Here is a 7,500-nt window from a genome sequence, read left to right on the forward strand (position 1 = left end):
ATAGATATTCAGACCACACAGAGCCTGTGGTCCAGACTATAGTCTGTTCACCCAAGTCTGAAGTGAGCATTATCGTGCGCTGGCAACCTGCTGTCACACGGCGTGTCCGATTTCGTGTATACTGTGTGCTGGCCTACGCATGATAAACAGTCGTCAGCGTAAATAATACGCAGGCAGCAATAACAAATACCCTCAATTATATTCGATTAAGAGTTAAAAATTATTATTAATGTCGCACATGGCTGTTTTGCTAATTTACAAGACCGCTGATTATTATTATTAAACAGCCTTGAAGCTGTCCACCTCCGAGAAAATTAGCAGGCTTTATAATAATAAAACAGGTACTCGAGACCTTACTAACAATTTTATAATTCAAGATCGACTATAATACCGTATTTGTCATTGGCGTCTTCATCTACGAAATCGGACACGCCGTGTGACAGCAGGTTGCCAGCGCACGATAATGGTCACTTCAGACTTGGGTGTACCGACTGTAGGTTGTCTGTCCTTAAACCTAAGTGAAATCCTATTAAAGTTAATGTCACTAAGACTTTGCATTTCTACTTTTAGTGAATATCAAGTTGAAGGAAGTGGCTGTCGAGCTGGTTTTAAATGAATTAATTGTCCTGCACTGGACCACTGAAGGTGAGAATTTATTCCATTCTCGCGCTACAGGATTGGTGAAGAAAAAAGTGTCCCAGTCAGAATTTGTTTACACTTGAGTATTGTGCCAATATCTCTCGTTCGGAACATGTCGTCGATCAAAAACAATTTGAATTTGTCCACATTCGTAAATCCATTGGGTATTTCAAAGAATTCGATCAATTTTCCTCGGAGGCGACGTTTCTCAAGAGACAACGGCTTAATTAAGGGCTGAAAGAGATCATCTTTATTGCCCGACGGTGCGCGCACACACACACACACACACACACACACACACACACACACACACACACACACACACAAGGAAAGAGAGAGAGAGAGAGAGAGAGCAATCACCCGGCTTTTCCACCAATGGTCTGTGTAGGGAGGGTGCCAGAGGGCGGCAAGGCGGGTCAGGTGAAGCCAGCTGGTGAACGAAAGTGACTGGCGAGAGCTCTTAAGGGAATGAAATCCAGGCCGTGACCGAGGACGGAGGGAGCGACGGGTGGACGGTGTGACGGAGGAGGCGGAGGAGGAGGAGGAGGAAAAGGAAGGGGAAACTGTTGTGAAATGGATAAAAGTGATGAAGATATTGTTGATGAGAACAAAGCTACATAGAAGCATTGGAATATGAAAGAACAAGCGCCTGTGATCCTGTTGACACATAAAGGGGTTGAGGAGGAAACTGTGTAGTAAAATTGCGAGCATATAAAAGATTAAGAACCAGCAATCCTGTTGGTGTGTAAAGGGATTGTCTTCTCTGGTCTGTCGGTGGGCCGTTTTTATGACCCGCAGAACAAACCATAGCACTCGTTTGACGTACTCACCAGACCTTCACGAGGGGAGCATCAAGACACCTCTCCTCTCGAAATTGGCCTCTTTTGGCAAATCCTCTTCACTTTTTTTATGGGAGCAGTGATTAGCAAGCTATTTTTGTCTTCATTTCCCCCCCTTGAACTGCTGCCTTCGCTGTAAAAAAATAGTTCAGGTTACTTTTGTTACTGTGAGTTCGATTTGTAAAGGAGTGGATCTATTTGCATTAACTCACTCTGTACGCTTTCTAAAGGGGTTGATCGTTCTCACACAAACTCACTACGTGGACTATCCAAAGGTGGCAATCGTTTTGGCACTAACTCGCTATGAAGGATGTTTGTTCCAGTGGCGGATTAATGGAACTAAGAAACAAAATTCCCTTTGATATCTGTGCTGCTCTCTCTCTCTCTCTCTCTCTCTCTCTCTCTCTCTCTCTCTCTCTCTCTCTCTCTCTCTCTCTCTCTCTCTCTCTCTCTCTCTCTCTCTCTCTCTCTCTCTCTCTCTCTCTCTCTCTCTCTCTCTCTCTCTCTCTCTCTCTCTTTATCTCTCTCTCTCTCTCTCTCTCTCTCTCTCTCTCTCTCTCTCTCTCTCTCTCTCTCTCTCTCTCTCTCTCTCTCTCTCTCTCTCTCTCTCTCTCTCTCTCTCTCTCTCTCTCTCCTCAAGTGACAGACAGTTATGTTTAGTTCTTGGATCAGTGTGGTTTGAAATACCTTATAATGATGGGCGTTATTACATGTATTTGATCACTTGAGAACCTGTATCAACATTCCTCTTAATCGTATCTTGTCCAGCACAGCGATTGAGCCGCTTGAGTCGTTCGATATACGGTTGTACCCTCAATCAATCTACCTCTCACACAGACTTACCATAACCTTTGCAATAACCAATGGTCCTGCTTTTTACCTTCCTTTCCATCCTCTTCCTCCTTTTTCCCTCCATTTCCCTCCTTTTCTTCCTCATTCATGCCGAGTGTACTGCCCTTAGCAATTCGTTGAACTGCGTATTCCAGTTGAGGTCTTACCAACGACTTGAACAAAGGTTACATGGATCCCGGCGTCATACATTCACAGTTCCTCGCGATGAAGCTGAACATGGTATTAACCTTTTTACAGACGGACTGACAGTGATCTATAGGTCTGAGGTCGCTGCTGATGATGACACGAAAATTCGAAAAGGAGGAGGAGGAGGAGGAGGAGGAGGAGGAAGAAGAAGAAAAGGACGAAGGAAAAGACCTGGTTGCAAAGTGGATGAATCTGGTCAGGTTTTCGTTGTGGACCGTGTGCCGAAAACACTGAAGGCAAAGCAAAACACTCGCTTCCGAGAGTGTTTGGGGAGACTGGTTTTAGTGCAGAGAAGAAGAATGAGTGTTCTGTGGAATATGAATGAAGTGAGAGAGAGAGAGAGAGAGAGAGAGAGTACTATGATATAACATAAAGAAATAGGTTTAGGTAAGTAAGGCTAGTTAGGGTAAGGTTCGGACAGGATAAGATTGGATAGGATAGGCGAGGAGGAAAATGAGGAAGAAGAGGAGGAGGAGGAGGAGGAGGAGGAGGAGGAATGCATACATAGGAATACATACATAGGAAGAACAGACACCAGAAGACCTATCGGTCTATGGCGAGGGTGTCTGTTTACTACCGCTACGTGTGGTAGGACAGGACAGAATAGATGAAGGCTCCTCCCCACCCACCTCTCCCTCCGGCAACGTGCCGGCAGGAAATAGTTAGAAGAGAACACCATGTACCTTTAAGGAAGAAAAGGACATGGAAATTTTACAGTAAAGAGATAAATAAGTGGAAATTACTACCCTTAACTTACACTACTGGTAACCTAAGCTGTGGGGGGAAATGGCATCATTACATAAGAACATAAGAACATAGAAACACAGGGAGACTGGAAGAGGCCGAGTGGCCTACACAGGGTAGCCCCAGAATCCCCCCTAATACCCACGATGGGTGAGGTGTAGTTTCAGGGGCACAGGGGGAGGCTTGATCCTCGTGTTACCGGCGGTAATAGGCACGCACCAGTAACCTGTCACCATACTGCACCCACACCTCACTCTACCTGTCATGCGGACATTAACTGTTGCGTTACTCTATTGTTGACTTTCCCTACTTGTAATCTAGGTTGTGGGGGAGAATTATATGAATATAGGTTGAGGTCTTGCTGCAATCTGTCTGAAAACATGCGAAAAGGGTCAGTATAATCTTATATCCCTGAAGTACTTATCCAAAGAAGACTTGAAGCTATTGATACTCTGTGCACTAGCTACTGACGGTGGGAGTCTATTTCAGTGATCGACGACTCTGTTATTGAAAAAACTTCTGCGCACCAATGTGTTACATCGATTTCCCTTTAACTTCATACCGTTGCTGCGTGTTCTTGTGTTGGTGTCTCTCTGAAATAGACTATTTGGGTTAATGTTGTCGAATCCATTAAGGATTTTGAACACTTCAACTAAGTTCCCTCTTATCCTACACTTTTTTGTTTAAAATGTTTAAAGGATTCAGTGATATTAATGCGGAAGATTACTTTACAATTAATCGATCAAATAGAACAAGAAGAAATCACAATTTGAAGATAAGTGGTAAAAGATTCTCGTCGCACGAACCTAAACACTTCTTCAATCAAGTTGTTAATGTTTGGAACTCTCTACCCTGTGATGTCGTTGATAGTACAACAGTTACGGCCTTCAAGAATAGATTGGACAAGTATTTAGAATCCAAACAGCAACTAAGATATCACTCATTGTCGTAATAACGTTTAGATCTTTCGAATACTGGTGTCCTTGTCCGTTTTTATCGCCCGGTTAGTGGTAGCAGTAATGGTAGTTCTTTCCTCTTTCCTACGTAATTTCCACGCAGTTTTAAATGCTGCATAGTTCTTTTTCCTTTCCTGCCAGCTTTGGCTGGAAGGATGGGGGTGTGTGAGGGGGTAGGAGCCTTCGCCTTTGCTGTCCTTCATCTTCCACCTTTGATTAGATAGTTAGTGTAGCTTGTCACAAACAGCCTCGCGAGAACCAGCAGGTCTGCTGTTGTTTGTTCTTCCTGTGTGTTTTTCTGTTCCTCCTCCTCCTCCTCCACCTCCTCATTCTCCCCCATAACCTTTCCGTCGCCCCGCACAACAGTCAGGGGAGGACGAAGAGGGTAATCTTAAGCCCCTTGTACGATGGAGAATTTAAAAGCTCTTACACCCCTCTTCTCAGTCCTCCTCCTCCTCCTCCTCCTCCTCCTCCCTCCTCCTCCTCCTCCTCCTCGTCTTTACCTTCCTCCGCCCTTCCTTATAATTCATCACCAAGTCCAGCGAGGGTTACACTGGTGGCAGCGGTGGGATTACGCTTGTTCGGAGTTGATGAATGAGCCAATTTTTTAAACTGGTTCGAGATTCTAAGTGTAGTAGTTGTAATGATAATGATAATACTAATAATGATGTGTAACTGAGTATAATTTTCTTAACGAGCATTACAATACTGACAATTTCTTACCCCTCTACCTCTTTCTTCACCATCTCTATCTCTTCATCCTCTTCTTTTTTTTTTCTTTTTTTTCTTCTTTAACCCGGCAGCTTTGGCGGACTCAGTTTGGGGCTCCCGCGAGTCGGTCCGCTGAAACGGCGGACCCCGTTTGGGGCTCGGCTCAAAACCCCTAATTCGAGCTATTTGTAGGCGGTGGCGGCATAGAGCAACACACCATGCTTGTCCTGGGTCATTGTGGTGGGTGAGTGATCTTGAGGTGGGCTTATTTGTCATAGGTGGTGCTGTGAGATCATGGCAGACTGAATTAGCTATCCCTACAGTAATAAATTGTCAAATTCTCTAAAAACAAGTGCCTCTCCGCTAGGTGCCACGCGTCACGAGACGAACATCACATACAAATAATGGAGTTTGAGTAGAAGTAAATAATTTTAACGGCTTTATGGTAATGCGAGGACTACTCTGATATACGTTCCATGCTCTTTTCTTAGTCTCAAAATGCAGTGTAATGTTGACGTTTCTCGGCCACTTCTCGGCTTTCCCATAGCCGAAGCCCACGGGTTAAAAGAGATAAAAGAAAGCGGCCAAAAGGGAGGTCATCTCTGGGTGAACATCCAAACCAACGAAAGACTTGGAAATAACGATATAAAAATTTCAGCGAGGCGTTGAAGTGCAGACATTGTCAGGGGATTCTTCTCATGGCGATCCATCCCAGTGGAACAACCTTCCTGCAGAGGTTGTTAATGTGAAAACGATGAAATCCTTTAACAATTGCACCGAATCTTGTTGCACCAGGAGCAACTTCAACGTGTGTCCTAGTGCCTTGATCTGCTCTGGAGGCGCTGAAGTGTCCGACGAAATGATTGAATCCAACAGACTTTTCGTTGCCTGCCTTTACATGTTTCAATATTTATATGTTTCTTGCTCTTCTTTTTCCTCCTCCTCCTCCTCCTTCTATTGACATTGGCTTAGAGGAGGGTGCATCGCGCAATTGCCTACTCGAGAGAGAGAGAGAGAGAGAGAGAGATTGATTTGCATGCGACGGTATTAGGATGGTTGACTCTTTCTCTCTTTCTCTTCCTTTGTGTCATTCTCCTGTCATCTCCGCTCTTTGTCCTCATCTCCTTCATTTCTTTTATATCCTCGGTGTTGTCTTTCTCACTTCTTTCTTCAATTTGTACTTTGTCTGATTACAACACTGACACACTTTTGTCTTTCTCTTTATGTCTTTTCTTTCGTTCTTTTCTCTCTCTCCCACACATTCATTTTCTCACTCTCTCTCTATCTCTCTCTCTCTCTCTCTCTCTCTCACACACACACTCTCTCTCGATCTCTCTCTCTCTCTCTCTCTCTCTCTCTCTCTCTCTCTCTCTCTCTCTCTCTCTCTCTCTCTCTCTCTCTCTCTCTCTCACACACACACACACACACACACACACACACACACACACACACACACACACACACACACACACAAACACACACACACAATCGGTCTTGCTAACTATCTATCTATCTGTCTTTCGTCACGCTCAACCTTCGCTTTCCAACACCATCTCGTTACGCGCCTCTCGCACAGACTTCCCACAACCTTTACAACATCCAATGGTCCTGCTTCTTCTATTCCTTTTCCTCCCTCATATTTCTCCTATGTCTTCCTTCCCTTCATTTTCCATTCTCTTATTTATCCTTCTTCCCTTCCTCTTCCTCCTTCTCCTTCTCCCCTTCCTCTCCATTCTCGTCTTCCTCCTCTTTCCCTTTCTTTTCCTTCCTCTTCTTTCTCTCTTTTCCTTCCTCCTCTTCCTCCTTCTTCCTTCCCTTCCTTTCCCCTCCTTATTTTCCTCCATCTTCCCCTCCTTTTCATCATCATCTTCCTCCTTTCTCCCTCCCTTACCTTCCTCTTTTTCCTTCCTTTTCCATCCTCTTCTTAGTTCTTTCTTTCTTCATTATATTCTTCCTCCTTTCCTTCTTTTCCCTTACTCTTCTTCCTCTTCCTTCTCTTCCTTTCCATCCCCTTCTTTTAGCTTTCTTCGTTTCTTTTTTTCCTGAGCTTCCCCCTCTTCTTCCTTCCCTTCCCTTCCCTTCCTCTTCTTCCTCCTCCTTCTTCCTCCCCTTTGTCAGATCGTCGACTTATCAAGAATCCCAAGTTGTTATTGATACACACACACACACACACACACACACACACACACACTTACGTAGCCACGCACGCACGGACGCACGCACGCACGCACGCTCGCACGCACGCTCGCACGCACGCACGCACGCACGCACGCACGCACGCACGCACGCACGCACACACACCACTGATCTCCCCATCAAACTGTACCAAGAGTTTGCCCCCGAACTGGCCACCCCCCTCGCCTCTATATTTAACGCTTCCTTCCGTCAAAGCCAGTGTCCTGCTGACTGGAAAACAGCATATGTCACTCCGATTCCCTAGACCACCACCCCTCAATCACTGAGTGACTTGAGGCCTATTTCTATCACCCCCATTCCCAGCCTCCTGTGTGAAGCCTTCATTTTCAAGTGGACTTACACTCATCATGCTCCCCTCATAGACCCACAACAGTACG

Source organism: Eriocheir sinensis, chromosome 19 (genome assembly GCF_024679095.1).
Source record: "Eriocheir sinensis breed Jianghai 21 chromosome 19, ASM2467909v1, whole genome shotgun sequence".
NCBI lineage: Eukaryota > Metazoa > Arthropoda > Malacostraca > Decapoda > Varunidae > Eriocheir > Eriocheir sinensis.